The sequence below is a fragment of the Erithacus rubecula genome (genome assembly GCF_903797595.1).
Source record: "Erithacus rubecula genome assembly, chromosome: 20".
In the NCBI taxonomy this organism is placed as follows: domain Eukaryota; kingdom Metazoa; phylum Chordata; class Aves; order Passeriformes; family Muscicapidae; genus Erithacus; species Erithacus rubecula.
Window position 1 is genome coordinate 9,120,459 of NC_136672.1, and position 22,190 is coordinate 9,142,648.

Here is a 22,190-nt window from a genome sequence, read left to right on the forward strand (position 1 = left end):
CCACCACCTTCCCTATGAGATGTTAGGCTCAGACTAAGAGGCATTTTCACTCTACTTCCCTGTAGACTGGTAGGCTGTGGCTTTTACTAACACCTCAAATGGAGCTAAATGAAACTGAATTGGAAATTTACCTTTGAAATGAATTGGTTTATACTTTGGACGGCTCAGACTATCGAAATCTGGCTTGAGGAAGTCTCCATTAGGAAGCAAATGGCTTCTTGGGGGAGGTTGAGAGGTGGATATTGCAAACCCAGGACTTATTTCTCCATTTCCACCATTGTGGTTTTCCAATGAAAACGGGATATACTTTGTGAGAACGCTTGGGAATGGGATACTCAGGTGGCCTCTGAAAAAAAAAAAAAAAAAAAATTAAACCTCGCCTTTTATTTTCCGCTGCATTGTAAGAGCGAACAAAGCCTTAAATGGTTCAAGGGATTGATTTTCATCTTGGCATTTTTTTTCTTTTGGCCCAAGATAGATTCATCTCAGCTCTGGATCTGTTAGCGGGTGTCTTTTCAGAGCTGTAGCCTCCTCTCACCTGCATTTCTGCTGCTGGGCTGTTTTTGTTCGCGGACAAAGGCAAAGCTGTAAGTCCCACGTTAAAAAAAGGCAGTTTTGGAATTATATAGAATTATTCTATCTACACACCAGCGCTCATCCCAGTTCCTGTGTTGCTCTGTAACACTGAATACAAAAGGAGAGGGGCTCTGAAAATCCTGAGAACTGGGTGGTGTCTCTAAGTCCAGCTCTGGTTTGTATTCTTGGGGGTCATTTCTGGCAAAGGTTGGAGCCCAAAGTTTGGTTGAGCTTTCTGTTTGCAGGGGGAATCAACCATGCTGCTACAGGTGCTCTGTGGAAAGCTGGGAATTCTCACAGCTATTGGGGGGGAATCTGAACAGTCTGGAAAGCAGAGTTTGGCATTTTTACAGAGCTTTTCATTGTAGTTTGAATATCCCTGTAGAGTCATTTGAACATTGATGCCATGAGAATGACATGTAAATCAGGGAAGAAAAGGCTGTTGCTTTGACTAGAAGAGCTGTTGTTTGTTTAAATTCTAGTGAGACTCTCCCGGCTTTCAAGGACGCAGATTTTTCCATTTGGGAAAATAAATTTCTTTTCATTCCTTCCTCTGGTCTTTATATTCAAATCCACCTCTATCTTTGCAGTGAGCTCAACAGACAATAATGGTGTTTTTTGTGGAATTACAGCGCAGATTCTTAATTTTTTTATTTTTGCCTATTTTTACTAAAAATATGTGCTTTGGACATCTGATGTAACTAAAGCCAATGTCCCTTATGAAACGTTTTATGTAGCCTCACAAAGGTAACCCAGTCATTTAATGGATATTTAACAACACTGCATTTTAAAAACCTGTTCAATTGGAACCATTTTTGCCAGCAGTAATTTTTAGGAGTGCTTTGTGTCCCAGCCAAGGTGAGATGAAATAGGAGCGGAGGCCATTTTGCTTGGCGAAATGAGAAGTGGATTTGCTGGGTTATTGGAAAAATTTAAATAATAATTAGTGTTAATCACATATGAGTAGCTTGGTTTGAAGCACCTATCTGCTCAGTGTTGGGTGAATGATGTGAAAGCACCGTTATTAAAGGTATTCACTGGAAGTCTTCTTAAATCCTTTCCATATGAAAGAGTAGCGAACACGTATTTCTTAATACACGTGGTTAAAATATGGATTTCTCACTATATTCCTGAAGATGACTCTGACTGAGCAGATCAATTTCTTTTACTAATACTGTAAAGATTAATTTAGTTTTTTTATGGCATATCCAAGGTCTCTACTTTCATGTAGGTCTTCAGATACTGTGAAAGACACTGTACAAATTAGTTAGATTTTATTCAAATATAAATACATTTATTAATGCTTTAATCTCAACTAGAGTATAAAAATTAAGATTTGAGTCTCTTGCCAGATTTTAGTTAAATATAAAACAATGTTATTTCTTCGTGAAGTATAACTCTGATATATTTTCAAGAAAGGAATTTGATTGGAGCGTATCAGCTTTTGTATTGATGATAAATTTCTGGATAACAATTGCCTTCCACTTGGATTTCTCCTTTTCTAGGAATCTTGCTGTGATTTTTTCACCTGGGGTTGCAATGCTTGGGGAGGAGTAAATTGACTTGTAGGTCAATAAAAGTCAAAGCATTACAAAGGCTTTTATGCCATGCTGTGTTCTTGTAGGCTTTTAAATCCTGTATGTTTTCTATGAACTGCCATAATGTTGTTGTTCTTTAAACAGTAGCTAATCACACAGGATTATGGGTTTTTTTAAAGGGTAGTTTGAATCACTACTTCTATTTAATTTAGATATCTGGATTTTCTTTAGGAGCATTCTTAATTTTGCTCATTCATTCCACGTCTCCCTAAGTAATTTTAGTTTATCCATAAGTTCAGAAAACAAGGAGCTCCTTGCATGATGGAGACCTTTCTTTGTTCTAAAAAAAGCAGTCTTGCTAGGGAATCAGTGATTTTCTGAAGCAAGACTTCAGGTCACACAGAATATATCCAGTTTGCTTGGCAAAACGAAATAGCAAGGTCAGGAAATTTTAATAACTGAAGCGGAGGGGCTGAGGTGTTTGTGGTGCCAGTGGTGCCCTCATATTTCCCCTTTATCCTTTGAATGTCCTTTTCTCCCCAGCATCTGCCCCGTGCCCTCAGCCAGCTCAAAGATTTCCATGTTCCAGCTGCTGTACAGAGTTGGATCATTTCCCTGCTCGTTCTTCCTCCGTTGACCTTTGGGCAAGAAGAAGAAATAAAATGTACCCCTGTAACATCAAATACAGCTTGCTTGGCACTAAAGGAGAGGAAAGAAAGTTTCCATGAGGAAGCTGAATCCTCTTTCCAGGTTCTGCTCTGAGATAATTGGCCAGGCCACTGTGGTAATTGGGTCAGGAGCAGCTGGAGTGCTCAGGCATCGCTGATGTCACTGTGTTGGATTTTAACAGGCAGAGTTTGTGCTCTCAAAAACGAGCCTGCTCCAAGACATCACTGCTCTTTTGGGGTGTCTTGGGGCTCTCTAGAAACCCTTATTGGTTGGGAAAGAAAAGCCTTGAGTAGTTCTGAAGCTGTGTGAACACAAACATTGAGAGCAGAGCTTGTTACAAAAACCCCAACTAACAGGCTGGAGGTTGTAAGAAGAGTTAATAAGGTGTTACCCGTGGCTGAAGGATCCATTTCATTTTTCCTCTCTTGCTCTGTGAACTTTCCATAATCCCCTTGGCCTTTACCATCCTGGTTTGCTTTCCCTTCTCAGAAATCAGCAGCTCCTCCCCTGGTGTCCCATGTACAGCACATCCCATAACTTCTTTTCTGGCTTCTCCTCTTCGTAAATTTATTTCTTTGCACTTGGGATCAACAATCTTTCTGCAGTTATTGCTTCCCACCTGTTTTTGTCTGAATTAATTTGAACCTGTGGAGCTAAAATAATAAACAGTAGCAATCAATATTTTCATTACAGCAGGTTCTTGGGGTATGTTTGTGGTTCTGTGTAGATAATTAGTGATCAGCCAAGTGGGGGAAACAGAGGACATTTATCTTGGCTCCATAAATGTATGAAGGGTGGCTGTGCTGCTGTGTGTCTGCTGCAGAGCTCTGCTATTGACAAGAGAAAATACAGAAAAAAACCCAGTAGCTAACAGGACTTGTTTAGTGATAGCTAAATACCCAACTCATGCCCAGTTTCCTCCTCTGTATGCAAATACAGCTGCAACAGTAACTTTGCAGCACTGTATTAATAAGAAGGATTTGGGGAGCATTTTTTTCAGAATAGGAGACTCTCTTCAGCTTTTATTGAAAGAAACTATTGTTACCTGCAGGTAAATCACTGATCAACTCTTCTGCTTCGTGTAATTGTTTGAATATCTCCAGACACCTGTTCCCACATGGTTATTCTCCCAGTATCAGTGGAAGCAATTTGCTTGAGGGGATCTGGAGGGTACAGATAGAGGTAGCCTGGGAAACATTCAGATGCTGACAGTGCTACTGAAGTCATTTCTGTTTACAATTTGGAGTAAATAAATTGTATGAGTAATTTTTTTCCTTTACTTCCTTTCCTTTTCTTAGCAGAAGATATCTTTGGCATGGGAAGAAATGCACTGCTTGCAATGCAGGCTTTCTCTGCAGCCAATCTGAATCCTGGAGTTGCAATCTAAATATTTGTTTGTTGTATTTTACTTGGAGAGTGGCTCTTGGGCTGCCAGTCAGACTCCTGTAGGCAGACAGCCATTCCCTTTTAGCCTTTCCCAAACAAAAGCTTTTGGCTGTATTGCAGCATGTTTAATTCACCACCAGTCAGCCCAGGATAATGAACATAACTGTTGATGTAAAGTATTTAAAGTACCAAATATTTGTTGCAGCACTTGTGTGGTTTTCCTTGGTTGTTATTCACAGGCTGCTGACTCAGGGCTGCTGTGGATCCCATTGATGGGGAATATCTGCTGAAATCAGGGATCTGCTGTGGCTCCCATGCAGATGTTCACACTGGGCTTTCACTCAGAGCATTGCTGTGAAATGGTCAAATGCAACAATTTCTTATGGAAATACTCAAATACTGAACACACAGAGCTGGTTTTCACTTGAGTGAATGCAGGGGAGCTGTGGGAAGAGTTTGGGCTGCAGCACTGGCATAATCTTTGAGATGAGAGTTACAAATGAGCCTTTTTCTGCACTGGAGCAGACAGTGCAGGCTCAGTGTTCTCTCATCAGGTCTCCTGAGCACATCCCCAGCCCTGCTCAGCTGGACCCACCCTGCCACGTTTGTGTCCCTGTGTCCTGCTCTGGCTGAGCTGCTCCCTTGGGTTGGGACACCTTTCAAACACCTGTTGATGCAGCTGTGAGCATCTGCCACTTCCTCACTTCATGCACCCTTCAGAGTCTCCTTGTGCCTTGTGTCTGATGTCTCCAGCATTTTTCCTCGACTCTCACTCTTTTCATTAGGACTGAAATTGGATTGTGAGGAATTTGGGGTGGGAGGTGTGACTTCACTCTCTCCTTTTATACTGCAGTCAGCCCAGCACTTGAAATATTTAAAGATGTTTTTGGAAGGCATACATAATAATGCACTAATAGTCATCTGCTGATTAAAAATATTAAGTTAACTTAGGAGACAACAGACATTTTGTGCTGTCTACGGTGTATGTAAAAGAGAAAGCAGTTGCCATAGAAACTAGTTCATCACATAATATGAACTGTGGATCTGAGATGGAGTTCTTTTCAGCAAAATGGACTTTCTGTTTCTGTAATATGAAATTGAATATATCTGGTAGTTATTACAACATTGCAATCAGTGTTTTTATATTCTATTTTGTTTCATTTTAAGTATTGGCAGCTGAAGGTGGAGTGTATAGTTTTGTCTAGGGGGCAGGGTGTAGATCATAAAACAATAATTTTATTTTATAACACCACTCCTTAATTAGGAAAAAGTGATTATTTCCTGCATAGATGTTAATAAACATAGATTCATTTATCTGAATAGAAATGAGATCACTTTTGCTCATCAGTGAGATTTAAAGTATCTTTATGCCAGGTTTTAACACATCCACTAGGTGTGGCTTTGCAGGCAGGGTTTGTGTGTGATGGCTGCAAGGAATGAACACCAAGAGACAATAAGCTGTACATGGTGTGAAATCATTTCTCACATTAAAGTTACATTAAGGAATCCTGAAGTCAGAGAATGATCAAGTACAAACAGGTGCATGTACAAACAGGTAGTAACTGCAGCATTTGAGGTGGTATAATGTAATTTCTAAGCAGAGAGGCAAAAATACTGTGTTAGTCTGCAGAAATGGTCAATTCACAATAAAATCTCTTTGATTTTTTTTTGATTGAAGGAGCTTCTGCTTTCTGTGTGAAGATCAGTGTATGGTAAAGCCAGACTCTGAATTTTTATTGATATTATTTCCAATTGTGTCCAAATCTTCAGAGTTTGTTGGTTTCTGTGATATTGGATTGTTCCAAATATTGCAACTAAACTGATTCAGTAAATGTCTGCTGCACACAGGAGGGAATGCTTGCTCATAACTTCATTAATGGTTTTTAGTTCTTTTGAAAATTGCTTTTTTGTCTTACCTTGTAATGTGTTTGAGACAGTTGTTGAATAGAAGGAAGTTGACTTCTCCTAGTCCATAGAACAAGTGCAGCAATTTGGAAAACAGCAGTGCCATCCACTTCAAACACTCCCCTGAGTGCTGAAGGGACATCCTCTAATGGGAGACCAGCATTCATTCAGGAGTTTTTTCACAGCATCATAGAATAATTTGGGTTGGAAGGACCTCTGGAGGTCACCGTGCCCAACCTCCTGCTCAAAGCAGGTCTGACTTCAAAACCACATCATGTTGCTCAGGGCCAAGTCCAGCTGAGTTTTGAAAAACCTGCACTGGTGGAGATTTCACAGCCTTCTTGAGCCATGTGCTCCAGTGCTTTACCAATGCAGTGTGAAATCCCTTTTCCTGGCTATGCAGCTGGATATCTCTTGTTAAATTTTGGATCTGTAGGTTCTTGCCCTTCCTTTAAGAAGAGTCTGTGTCTTCTCCACAGTTCTTTACACTCAGTTGAAGACAACAAATCGATTTCTCTTTGGTGTTTAGTTCTCCAGGCACAATAAACCTGGCTTGGTGAGCTGCCTGCAGCCATTCCTCACCTTGCAGTGTTGGAGCTCCCCACCCTGACTGCTTACCCAGGAAATGCCATCCCAGGGTGGCACAGAGTCATTGTGCCCATCATCCAGCCCTTGGAGCAGCTGTGTCAGCCCTATCTGAACTTTGGGGAGTGGCTGACTCTTCAAACCCTGTGAGTTCTCTGCTCACACATCCCTCCAGTCTGTGTCCCTTCAGTCAAGTCTGTATCAAAACCTTGCAAAAATCCAGATAAATGACACTGACACTTCTCCCCTTTCACTGCAGAACACAATCACTTTATTCAAGCCTGCCTTGCCCTGGTTTATCCAGCTTGCTGTTCCCAGTGACCCTTTTATGCTTCCTGTGCCTGGAAATTAATTTCATGGGGTTTTACAACATTTTCCAGGGATGGAGGTTAGGGTGTCCTGTCTGTGATTGCCTGCTAAGGTGCTATATATTGCAAATTAAGTAGTTAAATTTCTTAGCATATGCCTTTTCTCTCATCCCTTTTCTAAAGAAAGATTATCCAAAATCAATTTAGTCTCTTCCTTAGGTCATCAGATATTAATTCCATTCACTCACTGCCACCATAAATCAAGTTTTGAACAGTAGTCTGGCTGTTAAATGATACATATCTTGAGAGGAGGGATTCTATGATCCACTCAGTTCCTGAGTTCAGAGGTATTTGAAATACCAAGTGAAAGAATGAGACACTGGGTGAGAAATGGTGACAATCTGTAGTTTGGAATGTTAACACCACTTGTTTTGGCAGCAGTGCTGCTCGTAAAACAATAAGATCCATATGGATGCTAATTTTCCCAATTTTGAGTAATAAATACAACCTCTTTATGGTTTAAGTAATGATATTACTCAATCCCACTGCAGGGTCCAGTAGATGGTTTCATGATGAGGTAATAAATAGCGATTTTGGAGAGCTGATTTATTTGTGTTTTTCTTTTATGTGGTTTCTGATGGGGGAAGAAGAAATCCCAGAGCCAGTGCAGAGCCTTGCCCTCTCCTGTAGCTGACATGCTTTGGCTGAAGATATGTCAGCTGAGAAATATGAGCCCATCCATACAGCTCCACACGCTCCCACATTAAAGTGTTAGAGAGGAACCTTCAAGTGGAAAACCAGTAACAAATTGCAGCTGAGATGCTCATGGCAAATTGCACTGCCCTGCCTGTTCCTCCACAGGCTGCTTTAGCCAGGAAGAGAAATGGGAGCCTGCTCTGGTGTTCCTCAGCTTCACAGACAGGAGCTGCCAGGGGGAGAAGCCCCAGCCCCCGTGGTGGGCTCTGTGCAGGGCTGGGATGGTGCTGCTGGCACAGACACAGCCTCAGTGTTTCACCAGTGAAATCTCTGCAGCTGTTTCCCCACTGGCCCAACCCCGGCGTCTGTAGCAGCTCCTCAAAGTCTTTGCTGCCTCAGAAGTTTGGAATTTGCTGTCCCATCCCATGGAGGGGCAGCCAAATGCTGTGTGCTCTTCAGCCCTGCTCCCACCCCAGTGCCATGGCTGGTGTTTGCTCCCAGATCCTCCCCCAGAGCTGCTCCAGCCCCTTTCCCAGCAGAGCACCAGCTCTGGGCAGCTCAGCAGATCCCATTTCCCATCCCCACCTCATGAGATCCCATTTCCCATCCCTACCTCAGCAGATCCCATTTCCCATCCCCTCCTCTGCACATCCCATTACCCATCCCCACCTCATGAGATCCCATTCCCCATCCCCACCTCATGAGATCCCATTCCCCATCCCTACCTCAGCAGATCCCATTTCCCATCCCCACCTCTGCACATCCCATTTCCCATCCCCACCTCATGAGATCCCATTTCCCATCCCTACCTCAGCAGATCCCATTTCCCATCCCCACCTCATGAGATCCCATTTCCCATCCCCACCTCATGAGATCCCATTTCTCATCCCCACCTCATGAAATCCCATTTCCCATCCCCACCTCATGAGATCCCATTCCCCATCCCCACCTCATGAGATCCCATTTCTCATCCCCACCTCATGAAATCCCATTTCCCATCCCCACCTCATGAGATCCCATTCCCCATCCCCACCTCTGCAGATCCCATTTCCCATCCCTACCTCAGCACATCCCATTTCCCATCCCTACCTCAGGAGATCCCTTTTTTTTTTTTTTTTTTAAGAAACAAATTAGAAATAAAATCCATTATTTTAGGTACATTGATTATTTTCAGTATGGAGTCAGACAGCAGAGCTGTTCCTTGGCCCAGTCACCTTTGAAGAAATGATTGTCACCTTACCTGAAGAAAAAACTGTTTCTTCATTTGAACAAGTGGCACAGACTGTGACAGTGATTTAAGGTCTTTAGTGTTGATTTCATGCAAGAAAATATTTTTCACAGTATGACTTTAAAGTAGACTTTTTTCCCCCAATTACTCTACATGTTGGCAGCAAATTAGCTTTGAGGGAATATTGTGCACATCATAGTTCTCTGTTGATGTACTGGGGAGTCATTTTTGGATCTTTTAGCTCAGTCACACCAATGACTGACGTTGTTCTTGTCTTCCCTTTCTGTGGATTTGAAAGACTTCCTTTTGACAGAGAGGGTGAGATGGAAAAAAAAGCAGCCAAAGTACAAGAAATGATTGGCAAAGTGATGATATCATCGAGTGTTCAAAGACTCTGCAAATTGAAGCTTATTAAGCTGACATTTTGTCTTCTATCCAGCACTAATTGGAATCATGCCTGGGTGCATGATGTGGAAGGTACTTAATACCTGAGTGTTTATCATGACAAAATGACAGGAATCCATGTCAGGGATGCTGTAGATTTCTGTTTATTGGAGAAAACAATATATTTCAAACTGCAATTACACATCTCAGAGTCATTTGTATTCATGTGTCTGAATGTCCTCTTAAAATAACACAAATAAGAAAGCTTTATACTTTTGACCCCTAAAATATTTGCCTGATTGTGAATATTCTGTTTTTAGGTTTTAGAGTTATTCTTCAGAGTCCATAAAATCATCAGTAAGGTGGTTAAAAAAAAAAAAAAAGGAAAAAAAAAAGAAACAAAACCCTCTGACACAGTGTTTTCACGTGAAACAGATCTGAAAATCCCATGAAGAGTGAACTCCCTCTTCCACACAGGTGATACAATTCTTCTAAAGTTGTCTCTGACAGCTTGAGTTCTTTTGTAGTCTGTGCTTTCTGCTGTATTGGCATCTGTAAAATGAATTTTAGAAAAGAGAAACAGTGGAGAAAGTGATTTTTGGAAAGGCAGCTGCTGCAAACACAGAGTACACTGGAAGATTTGAAGGAAGCTGCATGTTCTCCTGCTGTATTTGGTATCCTTAGGGATTTCTGGGTTGGAGGGAACCTGTGTCCTGGCTGGGGTAGCAACAGGACCAGTGTGTTACTCTACATCTTCATCTTGGACCTTATGAAATTCAGATCTTCAATTAAACCTCTAGTTTAATATAAAATTCATATTTATTCAGAAGTGGATGAAAACAATAAGTTGATAGATGGCATTGTTACCTGAATTGCTGTTTTTAAAGGAGTAGGGATTGGTAATTGCAGAGTAATATGTTTTATAAAAATCCAAACAAAGCAGAAACCAACAAAAAAGCCCACAAACAAACATAAGGAAAGAAAACACCACCCCAAAACCAAATCAATGGTGTGTGGATGCTCACAGGAATTACTGGCCATTAAGTGACTGATCCAGCTGCCTATGTGTCCCTGTGAACTCCAGCAGTCCTGTAACTAATGAGATGTTGACAAGCAGCAGTTTAGGGGCTGCTGGTAATTATTTGTATTGCTGGAATCCTCTCGGGGGTCTGAGTCTATGTTGTGTTAGTGAGAACATGGAACAACAGACAGTTCCTGTCCCTGGGAGCTGATACCATAATTGTGCTTGTGGGATGCTGCAAGGGGGGGCAGCACAAGGTTGGGGACCTGAGATAAACAGTTTATCAGTTGGTTTCTCTGTAGATTGGCATGGTTGGAGCAGGCAAGCAGAAGGCACAGCACACAAGCTGCCTCATCTGAGTGTCTCTAATAACATTAAAAAATGCCCTTCCCTGGTTTGTGTGCAGCTCTCAGAGACAGCTGAGGTGTGCTGGCCCCTTGCCATGGCTGCTGCTATCAAAGGTTCTTGTGTCACTGCAAGGAAAAGCAGAAGTGTTTGAGTGAGGTGGGAGATGAGCACATGAAGAACATTTTTGTCTGTTCAAAGTTTGGGAACCCCTGTAATGATGGCCATGCTTACAGACATGCTGGCTGTTCAGCCCACTCAAGTTTAATAATAACTAACTGGAAGCCTTTTGAAGCTGTGTATTGCACAGATTTCCTCATGGGAAAGCAAATTTAAGGAATAATTTGTTATTGTACCTTTTATCTCTTGGATGCTGTTGTTGGGGAGTGCAGGGGGAGTGGAGAGAACAGGACCCAAGCTGTCAATATACTGTTGGTAATATTAGACAGAAAATGTTAATTTTTTTTCCTGGTAAAATCAGTTTGGGATACATGAGGGAGAGTGTTTGTGTGTATATATGTGTCTGAGTGTGTGTATATGTATTATTGCCCTCTAATGGATAGAGTCTGAATGGCTCAGCTTTGTCTGCTTATATTGGGCTTGTAGCAAAACATTATTTTCAGGATGTCTGATATTTCCTATTTTAGAAGAACTTTATAAGGTTTATTCAGAATTCTGATGCATCTTTTGTGAGTAGCATTCCTTTAGTTTGTGTAATTAATTTGGAATTCTGTAGAAAATCCCACAGTTTAGAGAAGTGCCTTTTCTTTGTTCTCTGAAGATTTATTTCAGCTCAGCTGTAACTGCTTGAAATTCACCATTTTATTCTGTTATTATTACCACAGTGCCAAAATAATAACTGAATTTTGAACAGATTTCTGTACAGCAATGACATCAAGGGTCTTTTGCATGTGTAGATCTTGCTCTTTTGCTTTCTTCCATCCAGAGCATGTCCCTGTCCCAACACCCCTGCTGAGCTCCTCAGGTATCCAGCACCTGCCCAGCTCCTGAGATGGGGATGGAAGAGGGAATGAACCCTTCTCTGGGTGTTCCCATGGGCTGCTCCACCCCATCCTGCTGAGCAGCTTCCTGCCTGCTCCCTTTTTTCCAGGAAAAGTGGCAGAAGTGTGTAATGTAACATTAATTCAGAGTGTTTTCAAATGTATGTGAGATTCATGATAAAGTCAAGTGGTCTCATGATGTTTGGTAGGTTAGGGTTTGTTTTGCTTTTAAGTAAAACTGTTTTTGAAGGTAATTGTGGGGTGACTCAAGGAGGAAGGTTATTTGGGAATGGCATTACAATTATACTGAGAGCTGTCCAGTTCTCCATGTTCTTTTTAGTGGAATCCTAACTCCACCATGTTTCCTCCTAGCAGGGCTCTGCTTCCATTCAATAAATACATTGAATGGGGCATTCCATTTCAGAATGATGCTTTTTCTCTCTGCAGCCATATTCTTTTCCATTTCAAACTTTGCAGTGCTTTCTCTGGCAGCAGGATAACTGTGCAGAGGGTGGGACGTGCAGCAGAGCACACCTGGCTCAGCTTCCTTCATCTCCCACTGCTCATCCATGGAGCTGGGAGTGTCCAGAGCCACCTCCCTCCCCTCCAGGAGCTTCCTGAGGGGGTGTCACACTGACAATCCTGATGGATTGCAACAAGCCAAATGTTCCTGCTTCTGAAATCCTGTCAATATTCAGGGCAGAACAGCAACTCCTTTCACAAAGCTCTGCTACAACACCTCCAATCTCTGCATGCTTTCAGCTGAGCCCATCACATTTCTATTTATGATCCAATTACAAGCTGAATGTAGGCTGGAAGAGCAGAAGGAGCAGCACATTAATCAAATTCCCTTGTAATGACTTGTGTTCTCTTGTGGGTGATGCTCTGAGGTGTGATACAAGGTAGGGGACACAGTGCTGGCTTTTGCTGTCCCTGCCCAGGGCTGGGCTGTACCTGCTGAGCTTGGCACAAAAGCCCATTGTAGTGATGGAAAAGCTTTTTCCTGGCAGCAAAAGAATTTGTCCCTGTATTTCAGACTACTACATTTTCCATTAGTGGGGAAAAATAGAAAAAATTTGCATATGTTAAGAGAGAGATGAAGGATGTTGCAGGAGCATCTTCTCAGCCCAAGATGGGGATTTTATCTGCATTTCTAAATATTGGTGTTTTCCTTCTGAACATGATGTTTCCTAGCAATATGCTTTTTCCCTTGGATAAGTTATTTTCCACTTACAATACATTGGCAGCCATTGTTTGTATTGTTCAGGATCAACCCTGGGATTTTTAAAATATTATTTTGATTTGATGACTTTGTTCTTCAGTGAATTATGAAAGCTCTGATTGTTTAGGGCACAAGAAGGGCACAATGCTTTACTGGGTCACATGCTCACTTAATGCATGCACATTGTGGTGGCTGTAGTAATAGCTCCATTAAAAAACAAAAGGTAGCAACACATAGAAGCTCTGGATCTGGCCAATCCCCTCAAATTACCATAAATATTTGAGCAATCTGAATAGTTTTGGACTCTGTAGTAAAGCTTTCCTGTTTTTATCTGGCACTGAAGGAATGTGGAATAAAGTATTCATTTAACAAAGTATAAAAATATGTGTGCTATGCAGTTATAATCATGTGTCATTAATCAGAAAATACTGCAGAAACTCTGACAAATTAAAAACACAAGGATGTGTCTGCAAGGGCTTTTTCAGTCATTAAAAAGCTGCTTCACCTCTCAGGCAAACTATTTAATGGCAACTCCTTGCTCAGTGTACTGACATCTTCAAAGGCTCTGACATCTGTCGGCCTTTGAACTACCATTAAAAAATATTATCCCATTTCCATTCTTTTATGCCCATTTTTTTAATTATAGTCCTTCTTTCAAGTTGGGAACATGGTTGGTTTAAATGATGCTGTCCTTTCGTTTTCAGCCACCCAGCTGCGGTTTGAATAAATTGATGTGGAATCAAAGGCGGGACTTTAAAGGGAAAAGGTTTGATGGACTTGGACTCGGAACCAGATGAGGTTTTATGATGAAAAGGGTTTAATCCCAGCACAGGCATCGCTTCTATCAGCCCAGCAGTACAAAGCAATTCATATATATAGGTTCACGAGAAATGATCTATTTTTTTTTTTTTTTTTTTTTTTTTTTTTAAACAGCACAGATCTCTTCAGGACTTGCAAATGTGGCATTAGCTAATATTCAGAGAGCTGATTTCCTTTCATCCACCAGAAGCTTATGATTATAGTACAGTTCTCGAATTGGAAATGAGAGCTGCAACACAGATTTAAAGCTCTGCTGTCTGATTTGTATTCAATATACATGTCACTGCGGGACAAGCCAGTCTAGGCCGAGCTGGTTCAATGAAGGGAAAAACAGTTTTGAGCATCAGAAATTCTGGGGGGGGGGGTGGGTGGGAAAGGTATCAATTAATTCTTACCTGCTCTACCTGAGTATTGTGTGGGATGCTTAGTGGATTACTCTCATTGCTGGAGCTGTGCAAACAAACCCTTGTGATAAGGTTTCTTCAGCATCTCTGGCATCAGAGGCTGAGAGGGAATACACAGGATTAATCAGGAATGGCTCCTAAAGCAGCCATTTATATGGAAGGCAATGTTTGTTTTTCTGTGCCTGAGTTTCAAGGAGGTTTAGCAGAGACTGCCCTGCTATTCCTTTACAGCCTTCATTAATGTGGTAATTAGTCCTGTGTGTGGGGAAAGCCAAAATCTCTGTCTCACAAGTGCATCAGAAACCATTTGTCAAAACTACCACCTCAAGGTATCCAAGAAATAATCTCTCTGCTAGTTCCCTGATCTTTGTGTTAGTAAAAACATGCTACAAAATCATGATTTCATATTTATTTTCACAGAGTAAGATCGTGCTCTTCAAAACAGTGAAGGAAAGCAGCAGGTTTCAAAATTTTACAAATTCTGTCCCCTTAGAAGGCTGATGATGTATAGAAAGGAGTCAACTCCATTTGGTGCTCTGCCTCCAGTCAAGAGTTTTTCCTTCAAACCCTTCCCACAGCTGTTGTTCCCTGCCAGAATATTCAATTTAGGAACAGTACATTTTCCCAGATTTCTTAGTGCAATTTTGAGGTTGTGTTTTGGAGTTGTTGTTTTTTTTATAAGAGAGTAGTGAATATAAACATGGACCTTTACAAATGAATTGTTTTATTTAACTGCTATTTTATAAAGTCTGCATGTATTTAGATTTTTATATTTAAACTGTGTATTAATATTTATTCAGAGTACAGTAGATCCAAAACAGTTGCATAAATAAATCTGAAGAAATTCCTGCCCCAGGATGCAGTGGCCTATTTGTCATTCAGAAAACGAAGTGGCATCAACTGAATTCAAGGACAAACTGAGAAGGATGAAAAGGACAGAGATCAACAGAAAGGTGCCTGAGGAAGATACTGAGCCAAAACCCCTTTCTATTTCAAGAGAAGAAATGTTAGGCACAGTTTTCATTTCTTTTGAAGAGATCATCCTGTGGCTGATGTCATCTTTGTGAGCTGGTGGCTGTGGAGCTTCCAAAGGGTCTGAGCTCAGCTGTGGAGATGATGGGAACTGGCAGCACTGGAGGGTGAATCAGCTGGGGTGTGTGACAACAGGAACCTTCACTGACACCTCCATTCCAGCCTAACACCTGAGCTGCTTAAACACAACCTTCTCTAGGATTTTGCTGCTCAGGTGAAGGTGACACATTTGTGTGTTTATATCAGGATTGTCTCTAGACATTGCTAGAATGAGCTTCTTCCAATGAGAAGTTGATTTGGAAAGGAGAAAGCCAAAAGTTGGACCTGTGTGAGTAATTCTTCATCTTATTTGTGTGAGCAGCTGATGTGAGGATGAGGATTTGCCACAACTGACTAACAGGAATACTGCAGCTGTTGTTGCTGCTGTGCAGAAATGAGGGATCTGTACAGTCAGAAACTGATTATTTCTTTCAAATCTAAACCTGTGAGTGGTACAACTTTTATTCCTGGAGCTGCTGCATTTCAGGATTCCTGCCCACACATATTGCCAGTCATGAGGCTGAGAACAAGGAATTCACATTTGGTTCAAGGCTGTCACCTTCCCTGTAGCAGTGTGACATCAGAGATGTTCCTGCTCTTGGCATCCTGCAGCAGAGCAGGGCAGGGCAGGTGTGCACTGAAATCCTCTGTTGTTGGCCCACAGAATGACAGCATTGGCTTCCTTAGCTGGTTCCTGTGATTATGCTGGAGTTTTGCAAACTTTTTCACCTCAGTAAGGGTGAGGGCAGGGCTTGGTTGGAGCTGGGAGTGTTCCTCAGGTCCTGGCAAATTCCTGGATGGGAGCTGCTATCCAAAGTGGGCTTTTCTGCAGGTATCAGCTTCAGAAATGAAAGATGGCAGAATTTTATTGCTGAGGCTTTTTTATCTTCATCTTGTCTTTGGTTTGTCCTGTCAGGTTTTGTGTCCAATGCCATTCCTGTTGCAGTCAATGTAAAACCCTTATGGGATGTGTGAGGTAAAACTTGGAAATATTCAGAAGTTGTGTGTTTTGAGCAAGAGGTGAATCCAAAATAGAAGTGTGTGATGCTTTTCTAGGTGGTTTTTTGAGGTATGAGGTTGTTTTGGGCTCTTCTGCTTGCAGTGAAATCTTTTCTGTAGTTGACAGGCAAAGACATTCTCATAGACAATGCAGCATGTTTCTCCTCTGGGGACAAATGGAGAATTAGAATAAGTTTAATTTTGCTGCCTCATAGAGATGAATGTCTGTAGTAATCCTTAAATCTGCAATACATCATGTTTGCATTTAAATCAGCATTATTACACATTGTTCAGGAAATGTTAATGCTTTTAAATTTAATGTGTGGAAAATTTAAATTCAAATGTTTTTTAAAAGCTTTGAGTTAGGGGATGCAGGACACAAAATGCTCTGGCATTGACAGGTGGTCCTTCCCCCTCCACTGCAGAGATCTTTAGACTCCATTTCTGGATTCCATTGGAGGAAAATTCCAATCCTTCCTTAAATATCAGTAACTTTTCCTCACTTTCAGAACAAGCTTTACTCTGATGTTATTTCAGAACTGAGCATATCTCTAAAATTCATCTGAGAGGAATATTTTCCTCTCAAATCCTGAAATGCAGATATTAAAGTTCTTCATAAAGGAAAACAGGGAGGATGTTTGGTGTCATTTGCATCAGTCATCATTTAGGGATGGATTGTTGTGAATTGTACAGTGCAGATTAACATGCAGATTTTAATGTAAATTTTAATTAACATGTAGATTTTAATTAATTTTTTAGCCACTCTTCATTTTATTTATATTTTGCTCTCACAAGTTATTATAGGAGACCACTGCATTAAACAGGTATTTATGGCTGATTTATTTCCTTATTTCCATCATATTTAAGTTCCATCAATGCAGTTAGGTAGGTTGTTATGTGGCCATTTAAGTGTCTCCATTAAAATTCTGGGTAGAAAGACAGAAGGAAATGAGTCCTTTCCTGGCAGGTCCCTTAGCAGTTTTATTCCAATCATTTTGTTTGTACAAGGGAGAATACAAAGGTAAACATTCCTTTCATCAGATAAAAGGAGAGGAGAGAGAAGGCAGAATTTTTAATTTTTGTCTCACTAGTCTGTTTCAAAGCAAACACAGTAAATCAGGGAAGGAAAAAGTGCTCTGGATCAGTCTCCAAGGCAAGAGGGCCAAGTCTATTACAGGTTTTAGAAGAGTGAAATGGAAAATGTATTTACATTTATCTCAATTTCTACTCAGTGACTAATCCTTTGGCTCTCCAGTTCTCTGCATTGTTTTGTTACACGTGTAAGCTCAAGGTTCTTCCCTTTGACTAAAACTCATTTTGTTGGGAAGGCAGTGACAATAACCAACCTAGATGAAGTTCTGCTTTCTAGCTGCTGTTAACTAAATTGGAATCAAATGTACTTATGTAAATTAAGAAATGGAAATCAGCTCTGTTAATTTTAAGCTCTTTGTGGAGCTGTTCAAATGGATGTCTGATTTTCTTTCTTCCCCCCTCTCCTTTTTTTTTTTTTTTTAAGCCCAGTTTGTAGCTTAAGTGCCATTTACATTAACTGGGATTTAGGCAGCTGACTGGCTTCTCTAAAAGTCCAGATCTACTTCAGTGCACTTCTTTTGGGAAAAAAAAATAATCTAAATTTGTGTTTTGCTTAATGCCATGTCACAGCAGATCTCAGAAATCTGCTGCACCTTTCTAAGATGCAGAAACCAGAGTGAGGAATATTTTCAGTGTAACTTTTCCCTGCTGGCTCTTTGTTATACCTGTGTTGCTTGTTTCTTTTCAGCCTTCAGAAATACCTGCCAGAGTCAGTGAACAGTTTGGGGGTTAAATTACCTCTTAATTGTTGCCTAAACATGTTTGTTTATAGGAATGTCACAGGCACATTCATTTTTCCTTAATTTTATTGGAAGTGGAGCTGAGCAGAAGGTAACTATTGTTCTTAGTGAGTCAAACACTAAGTATTGAAGCTGATATTTTAGTATTTCTAGGAAGTCTTAGACCACTGTCCAGGACTATTTATAATGGTGGGGGGGCTGATTTCTGTGTTTTTCCCTGGAAGAGCTTGCACAGCCCCATGCTCTTGGAATGATCATTGCTCTCAGGAACTGAGCCCAACCTGCTGGTCACTGAATTGTTGTTCATTTTCACTTCATTTCACACCATTTCATTTTTCTGCTCCCTTAAATACCACATTTATGGGCCTGTGTGTTCTTACCCAAAAGGCATTTAAACTTGACAGTGTAATAATTGTGCTGTGAAAGCTAAATAGCTGTTTATTACTTATCCCTGCTAATTTGTGCTCTGCCACATCATTACCCATGTGATAATGTGCCACTGGTTTTCTTTGCAAATGAAATCTCATCTTTTACAGTATTCATGATATTGACAAATGGCTGATTTTAGGAGTCACAAGAGAAAAAGAATAATAAATTCTTTACATATTTTAATTGAAATTGCCGTGGTATAGAAAATATTTTTAATATAGTTGTTTAAATGGACATGGCCACAAATAGCTGCCAGCTGGCTGGAGTGGCCAGTTGGAATTCCTTGGGCATGGAGAAAAACAGGTACAGTGAGACCAGAAATATCAGAGAGCCATTAGAACTGTGCCTGTCCCCTGGTTGGGAGGGCCCAGAGGGTAAAAATCATGAGAATAGTTCCTGAAAACCAGAATAAGATCAGTTTAGAGTAGGATTGTTGTCCCTTGCAGAAGCTGCCGTAGAAGAACTCATTAATATAAACCAATTTTGTTCTAAACACAAATCAACATTACACACATTTGAAGTTCTTAGAGCTACCCTTCTTTCTAAGTTTAGAGCTGCAAATATTTTGTTTATTTTTCAGCTTTCTTTTATGTTAAATGCATTGGTTGTTTTTGTGATGGTAGAGGAACTTGTATGATCTGTTTCCCAGCATTTGGTAAAGCTTTGTTTAGTCACAGGAAAGCTGAAGTCGTTCAGATTCCCAATTTCAGCAGATAATCCCCTCTAAGGTGTTTTACAGTAAATTTTTTTACAGGACATTTCATCCCCCTCCTCTGGGACACTGTTGATGGGCAAAAAGGGAGTCATTGTCACCACTGAATCACTGGGTGTTCCTGCTTAATTCCTTATTTTCCTTTCACTTCTTCATCATCAAAGTGAGATTTGTTTTTATTACAGACTGCCTTTCCCTTGACTGGACTGATCTCCTTTCAAAAATAACCCAGTGCCCAGTAACAAATGTTATGCATGCCTCATCCATGGCTGTCCCACCAGAGACACAAATGTCCCTTTGAGAAGGGCCCAGCTGATGTTCCCAACACTGCTCATTTCAGTGTTCTCAGGAGGAAATGCTGAGAGGGTCTTGGCATGCAGAGGCAGAAGCTGCTTATCTGTGGTCAGATAGGGCTGGGACTTACAGGCTGATGTTTGAGGTTATTATCCCAGAGAGGATCTTGGGGATCATCCAGCCTAGTCCATGCTCAGAGGTTCAGGGGGTTTGTTGTAGGTTTTTTTAAATGTTACAGCAAAGTGAGCCCTGTGCAGCCATCCCTGACTGGAGCCAAGTTAACCCAGCACAGAAAACTGCTGCAACTGAGTTTGCAGAGTTGTCAGGAGCCCCTGAGGAGCACAGGGATGCTCTGTTCCAGCAGAGAGCTCCCAGCAGGGCAGAGCAGTGAGATTCCTGCAGCTTCATCTGCTGGCAGACCTTACCCACTTACTGTAAATCTGCTGAAGGAATAAATCAGGAGTGCCTTTCATCTCAGCCCTCCAGTGCTTTGTTGGTGTGCCTGCCCAAGGTGGGAGCTGGTGGATGTGGCTGGTGTGGAATGCTCTGGGAGCAGGGACGGCGAGCTCATCCCCAGCAGGGTGAGGATGAGGATGCTGTCATGCTCCAGCCTCCTCCTCAGAACCTGATCCAAGGAAATGCTCCGTGGGGGTGAGCTGGGAGCTCCTGGAAAATGAAGGGGATTGGTGTTATTATTGTTTTTAATTAGGCTGTAGTCATCCGGTCCATTTCTCATCCCTGTTGCCCGTAAGTGAAGCAGTTTCAGACATCAGCAGCAGATTTTAATTTAAACTTTTTGCCAACTTTATATTTTCTTATGCAATTTACTTTTTAAAATTAAGAGCACATGTTTTCCTTCCAAATAACACGCAGTGCATTTATTGGCATTTTAAATAGGCCAAAGTGAGTGACCAACCTTCTTCTTTTTCTTTCAAGTCTATTTTTTCCCTGCAGGCAAATTGCTGTGGGCTTATGACCCACCCTTTTTATGACACTATTTCAGCACAGATATTCTTAGTTAGAATTCTTAAGTTATTTCTTTGAAACAGAAATAGAAGTCACCACCTTGGCCAGCAGTTTCTTCATCCAAGGGATGTACAAATATGTCATATAAACCTTTATGAAATCTCTGTCTCACAGTTTATGTATTTTTGTTCCATTTGGGAAACTGTCTAAGCTGGTGTTGTCTTTCTGTTTGTTGTCCTGTATGTGGATTAATGGTCATTTTAAAAAATGCTCCCTTGTTTGGGGCATGTTTCTGTGGCATGGCCATGCTGGGAATTGCTACAAACTTCTGCATCCTTTCTAAAATAGATACAGATCTCTCTTATTTCATGTGCTCATACCCACACCACTGAAATAGAGACTACAACACTTTGATCCCAAAAAGGCAGCAAGTGGCAGTAACATTTTGGTTCTATTGCATACTGTCAGGCTTTATTTTTTATGTTTAACCCTCCTTTAGCACAATAATAATTTGCTCAGATGTTCAAGGTGTGTTTTTCTCAGAGCAGTTCTTGTACTCAGGCAGTTGTTTGGACCGTGCAAACCATTTGGTTCCCAAACAGAGATTTGGACAGCCAGAGGAGAATTTGAGAAACCAAGAATGAGAAAGAGGACTCAGTGTTACAAAGAATCCATCCTGCCTTTGGATCAGGAGCCTGAGAAGTGAGATTTTGTAACTGCAGCTTTTATTTTCCCACAGAATCGTTAAGAAAAGACAGTCGCCCATAAGTTTTATATTTCATGGAATTTTTGCAACAGAAAATTAAGTCATCTTGGGGCTTTCACCCCCCCCCCCTAATTTGCCTACATTTAAGCCTAATAATAGTTTATTAAAGCTGGCATGTGGAATAGCAGAGCCTTATTGCTGGAAAGTTTGGGATTGATTTCCTGCAGCAGTGGGGAGATATCCGCGTCACACCGAGTCGTCCCAGGCGCTGAGTTGGGCGTAAGCTGCTTCTGCCACTGACTTTGTTTATGGGAAAAACTAATCTGCCTGTGAGAACTGGACTTACTTGGAAATAATTGACAAGAACTGTGTCTGTGATCCCCAATATAAGCTTTTTCCAGTCACTTTGGAGAGATTAGATGTCTCTTAACATCATCTTACTCGCAGTGAAGTTGCTCCAAAGGGACTCCTTTAATCATATTAGTTTCGCTGCCATCACCCCGTCTCCAGAGTCTTTCTTCTTCCCTAATAGAACCAAATCTGCTTTTGCCATCTATTAGGTCCAACATTAATGCTCCTTTGCATATTAATTACTGTTGCTTTACCTATAACATTCAGCTCACTCTTGGCTGTCCCCACTTTTGGCTCTGAAGCTGGGAGCTGTTACTTTGTCCTTACAGAAAACGCTGGGTTGTGTTTCATTTTCTAATGACTTTGCATAAGAACCATTGAATAAAGAAGGAAGTAAAGCTTAAAAGGTGTAACAGGAATTCACCCAGTCTTTATTTTGGCTTGCAGTGTCATTTGTGAATGAATTTTCCTTGTATTATAAAAAGTTAGCCCTGATTTCTTGCCCTAAATATTTTAACTTTTTAGGGAACTTATGAGCAATGTAATTCCTTAGTTTCACTTATGTGTGTGCATTGGGAGTGTACTTAAAGGAAGTTTTTTATTTTAAAATAGAAAGGAGGAGAGGAAAAAAAAAAAAAAAGAAAAGGGGAATGAGCTTTCAAAAGGAACTCTCTCAGATTAAAAGATAATTGTGGCTATTTCAGGCAGGACTTGCAGTGGGGCAGATGTTAAAACCCCCAAAT

At 41.0% G+C, this 22,190-nt stretch overlaps 1 protein-coding gene across 1 annotated transcript in view; it reads left to right on the forward strand.

The window, feature by feature from the left end:
- The window catches only part of CEP112 (centrosomal protein 112), a 149,278-nt gene that overhangs the window by 67,389 nt on the left and 59,699 nt on the right, over nucleotides 1–22,190 (forward strand). The window lies entirely within an intron of this gene.